The sequence below is a fragment of the Carlito syrichta genome, unplaced genomic scaffold, assembly GCF_000164805.1.
Source record: "Carlito syrichta isolate Samal-C Ts95f unplaced genomic scaffold, Tarsius_syrichta-2.0.1 Scaffold63929, whole genome shotgun sequence".
In the NCBI taxonomy this organism is placed as follows: domain Eukaryota; kingdom Metazoa; phylum Chordata; class Mammalia; order Primates; family Tarsiidae; genus Carlito; species Carlito syrichta.
This window is the reverse complement of record NW_007008025.1, coordinates 1-5430: the sequence shown is the minus strand read 5'-3', so window position 1 is coordinate 5430 and position 5430 is coordinate 1. Positions and strand designations below refer to the sequence as shown.

General features: G+C 48.6%; 1 pseudogene; it reads right to left on the bottom strand.

Moving 5' to 3' along the window:
* Nucleotides 1-745: 745 nt before the first annotated feature.
* LOC103252569 lies at nucleotides 746-1375 on the bottom strand (annotated as a pseudogene).
* Between the last annotated feature and the right edge of the window lie 4055 nt (nucleotides 1376-5430).

The window sequence follows — 5430 nt, the reverse complement described above, 5'->3', positions numbered from 1 at the left end:
GAAATCAGAGAGCCATTCCTGCAGAACTGGGCAATGGCCCATGTGTTTGGCTTAAGATGTGCCTGTGAGTCAGACTCTGTGCTCTAAAATGACAAGGACTAGAACTGCCATTTATTCAATAGTGTAGCAGTTTGGAGTTAGGGCTTTTTCAATTTGAGACATGGCATTGCCTCACAAAGGCTAACTGAGGAGGCAGATATGAAGTGGCCTGTTACAAATGTAATTTGTCATGCTGTAAACAAGTGACATGCCAAGATGACTCCACAGCAACCTTTGCCAGGGAGATATAGGATGCTGCTTCTTGGAGTCAGTCCTCCTTTCACAGCAGGGGGAATTGCCACAACCAGGAGACCCACACGGATCCCACACTGCAGGTGCCTTGGCCGGGGCCATTCTTCTCCCTGTGAGCATGTCCAACTTGGGGGCCCACACAGTGCTGCTGTGAAGACATGGCCAATCCACTAAATGTCTTCAAGAAACAGTCACTGGTCACAGGCAAATGGCTTTCTCGCTGCATGTCTCTGAAGACAGAAGGCCGAGGGCATGGGTGTTTGGGATCCTTCAGCCTGGGGTGAGGCAAGGCCATTTCCCAGGGTTGGTGTGATCAAGAACTCTTCGGTGACTTTGGAAATGCATCCACCTGTCCCAGGAAAACAAAGGTAGCACCCCTAGGCTATGGCAATGACAACTGGTGCATATCAACAGCCAACTGCTAAAGCTGGGTTAATTCCTTGACAACAAGAGCTTAGTTCCCAGCCTGGGTGGTCTGACTGAACTGGCTGTCTGAAGCAATGATGGTTGGCGCTGGAATCACTAATCTGGGGGCTTGCTCTGGACTTGCACCCATAGCCATCGAACCATTGGGGACAGTTGTGTTCAAGCTATTAGGGGGCTCACCAGTAGCTTGTATTTTAAAATAGACCAAGTAAAAGACTGGCAAAACAATCCCAATTAGAAGCATGATAAAAACGGCATTCCACCACTGAATTCCACAATCTGCACCATTTGTTGTCATCTTCAGAGCAGCTGGCAGCAAGGGCTGATCCGAGGTCTCTATGTAGTAACTTTCCCGTGAAAAGATTTCTGACTGTACTACATGCTCAATATTCTGATCAATTCCCTTAAAGAAATTCGTCAGTTGGTTGGCCTGGGTGTTGGCACTTGTGGTTGCTGTGTCCAGCTCCGGCAGTTCCATGGTCACTTTGGTCTCTGAAGATGGGCTTGGGAGGGGTTTTAGTTCTTTGTGGGTCTCTGTTAGGATCCCATGGTTTTTCATGGAATCTCAATAGATTTCAAAGCATACAAGTCTTGTTCTCTGATGAAGTTGTTGACTTTCTTGATATCTGCGACCTCAGCACCCAGGATCCGCCGCGCCCTGCCTCAATATGGTTTTGATTTGCATTTCTCTGATGATGAGTGAGGCTGAAGTACTGTGATTTTTATTCCATTAAATTACCTTACAACAGCCTGGGCAACTTGGCGAGAACTCATCTCTACAATAAATCAAAAATTAACCATGCGTGGTAGCGCGCGCCTGTAGTTCCAGTTACTTGGAAGGCTGAGGTGGAAGGATTGCCAGAGCCCAGCAGGTTGAGGCTGTGGTGGCCGGGAGAGGCCACTGCACTCCAGTCTGGGTGACAGAGTGAGACTCCAACTCAAAAAAAAAAAAAATTTAGCCAGGCGTGGTGGCGCATGCCTGTAGTTCTGGTTACTTGAAAGGCTGAGGCAGAAGGATTGCCTGAACCCAGCATTGGATTGAGAGAGCCTGGGTCATTTTCCAGGTTAAAGGTTCTGGAATGTTCTTTTAAGGGAAAGTAGAGATGGTTACTCTGCTCACTTATGTAGTGGAAGCTTTTCAGGGCGTTTCTGTAGGGATTTCTTCTCTTTTCAGTAGGACTTGTGGGGATTTTTTCTTTTCTTTTCTTTTCTTTTTTTTGGTGTTGGAGTCTTTGTCACCCAGGCTGGAGTGTAGTGGCACGCTCACAACCACTGTTGTCTCGACCTGCTGGGCTCCGGCTATCCTTCCACTTCAGCCTTCCAAGTAGCTGGAACTACAAAGCGCTTGCCACCATGCCCAGTTAATTTTTTTAAAAAAATGTATTGTAGAGATGAGATCTCGCGAAGCTGCCCAGGCTGGTCTTGAACCTGTGGGCTCAGGCAATCCTCTTGCCTTGGCCTCCTAAAGTGCTGGAATTACAGTTGTGCACCACCACACCTGGCTAAGAATCACATTTTTTTAAAAACTGGATTTAGAGGATAGAAAAGCTCCCACAGTGAGAGGGGACCCAAGAGAGTTGCCCATATATATATATATTTTTAATAGGAGTCTCACTCTGTCGCCCAGCCTGGCGTGCAGTGGCACGCTCACAGCCACCACAGCCTCGACCTGCTAGACTCAGGTGATCCTTCTGCCTCAGCTTTCCAAGTAGCTGGAACTATAGGCACATGCCACCACACCCAATTAATTTTTTAAATCTTTTTAGAGACAAGGTTTCACCAAGTTGTCCAAGCTGATCTCCAACTCCTGGGGTTAGGCAATCCTCTCTCCTCAGCCTCCCAAAGTGCTGGGATTGCAGGTGTGAGCCACAGTGCCCAGCTAGAGGTTTCAAAAACAGGGGATTCAGAAGAAAATGATTCTTCACCTTGCTTTCCCTTCATGAAAGCCTGATTTTTGTGGTCAGTGCAGACTCAGAACTGGCATATTCATCAAGCCTTAACACAGTTGCCAGAACATGTGAAAACCATGTGCATAGTTGGCTGATGGAGCACTTTTCCCCTGAGGCATGCTCCCCCATGAGAGTTACTGTTAAGCATCAGAAATCCTCATGCTGTGCAATCTGGATTCAGCTCCTTGTGTGTAAAGAGGCATCACAAACGGCCTCCCCTTCAGTGCAGTTTGGCTGCTGGGTCTCTCTCCGCACCCTCTCCCCCTTTCCTTCTCCGGACCTGAACGTCTCCTATATCACCCCATCTGCTCAGATTCCCCATGGGGTCTCACAGGCCTGCACAGCATATTAGCCTGTGCAGTTTTCTCACATCTGCTGTTACTTCTTCCTCAGAGAGTCAGCAAAGCAATAGATCCCAGAGGATTCATCCTTGGAAGGCAGAGAACGGAGAGATTGCAAATACTTAAAAATTAGTATTTTCCAGGCTGGGTGTGGTGGCTCACATCTGTAATCCTAGCACTTTGGGACAGCATGGTAAGAGGACTGCTTGAACCCTGGAGCTTGAGACCAGCCTGGTGAGACCTTTCGCTACAAAAAATAAAAAAATTAGCCAGACGTGGTGGTGCATGCCTGGAGTCCCAAATACTTGGTAGGCTAAGGCAGAAGGATTGCCTGGGCCCAGGAGATTGAAGCCATGGTGAGCCAGGATCATACCACTGCAATCCAGCTTGGGAGACAGAGGGAGACTTTGTCTCAAAAAATATACATATTTTCCCTCATCACAAGAATGAGGCTCTGTAGCTGTGCAGAAAAGCCTGGAAGCTTTGGTGTCATACAGTAGTTGGGTCCTGGCATGGAAGCCCACCTATCTACCCTTGGTATGGGGTTAAGGATGGTCTTACTAGTGAGGGTGTGGCATCATGGGACAATTTCTCCTTGAGTCCTGGGGCCTTTCTTCTAGAGCTCCACTTTTGAGATCTGTGTGAAAAGTGGAAATACATAGCCCTCGGCACTGCCTCCCAAATCCCTCAGTATGCTTTTTATTTTATTTTGTTTTTTTTCAGGCACAGCCACAGGGGGGAGAAAAAAGTAAGGGAGGTGATGTCTGGGCCCTTCTGGAAGCCGAGGGTAAGGAAGGGCAGAGTCAGCCTGCTTTCCTCAAAACCCAACCTCCCTATCCTGGGTTCAGAAGACCTCAGACAGTCTCCTGCTCGATGTGCTCCCCAGTTTGTTTGGTGAGTGGTAAAGCACTTCGACCTCTGGCATTTATTTGCATTGCTTCAGACTCTTCTTGCCAGGAAGCTGGTGGATATCGGGTGATGTTCATGGCTACCTGCCTCTCCTCATGTTGATAAGTCAACAGGTCCTGATTGAGGATCTACCATGGGCCAGACATTGAGCTCAACACTTCACAAGCTTTGTTTCATCCGTTGCTGTCCCTGTTTTTTTTTTTTATTTGTTGTAGAGATGAAGTCTCGCCAAGTTGCCCAGGCTTATCTCAAACCCACAGACTCATGCAATTCTCTCACCTCAGTCTCCCGAAGTGCTGGGATTACAGGCATGAGCCACCATGCCCGGCCATGGGAATCCCTTCTTATCCATAATACAATATCATCATCACTCCATGTTGCAGATGAACAGATAGGCTCAGACAGGGAACTGAGGCCTGGGTCCTACCACTAGAAAGTGACAAGGCCAGATTCCGTTCAAATATCCTGACTGCAAGGCTCAGTGCTGGCACAGGAGGGGTGCGAATAGCAAGGTGAACAAGAGTCAATTCGCTTTTTTTTTTTTGAGTTGGAGTCTCACTCTGTCACCCAGACTGGAGTGCAGTGGCCGCTCCCGGGCACCGCAGCCTCGACCTGCTGGGCTCTGGCGATCCTTCCGCCTCAGCCTTCCAAGTAGCTGGAACTACAGGCGCACGCTACCACGCCTGGCTAATTTTTTTTTATTTTGAGTTGGAGTCTCACTCGGTCGCCCAGACTGGAGTGCAGTGGCTGCTCCCAGCCACCGCAGCCTTGACCTGCTGGGCTCCGGCAATCCTTCCGCCTCAGCCTTCCAAGTAGCTGGAACTACAGGTGCGCACTACCATGCCCGGCTAATTTTTTTGATTTATTGTAGAGATGAGGTCTCACCTGCCCAGGCGGGTCTCGAACCCACGGGCTCAGGCAATCCACTCACGTCAGCCTCCCAAAGGTGCGGGATTACAGGCTGAGCCGCCAAGCCTGGCCCAATTCGGTTTTGTGAAGTCCTAGTCCGGTGCCAGGAAGAGCCTGTGTTTAGTCATTCATTCATTCATGGAATACCTATGGTGTGCCAGGCTTGCAACGTTTTGGGGATATCCAAGGGCATAAGACTCAATAGTTAAAAGTACCTTCTGCTAGACCTTTGCCTTTGAATGGCCTTATATTTAATATAGGTCAGATGTGGTGGCTCCCATCTGCAATCCTGGCACTTTGGGAGACGGAAGCAGGAGGATCCCTTGAGCCTAGGAGTTCGAGACCAGCTTGGGCAATAGAGTGAAACCTCGTTTTTACAAAAAATGCAAAAGTTAGCTTGGCATGGTGATGCATCTATAGTCCCAGCTGCTCAGGAGGTTGAGGTAGAAGGAATGCCTGAGCCCAGGAGGTGGAGGTTGCAAGGTTGCAATGAGTTGTGATCTTGTAATTGCATGCCAGTCTGGTGACAGAGTAAGACACTGACTCAAAAAAAAAAAAAAGAAGAAAAGTTTTGTAGGGGGAAGCAAAACTCAACCTCCATTCTC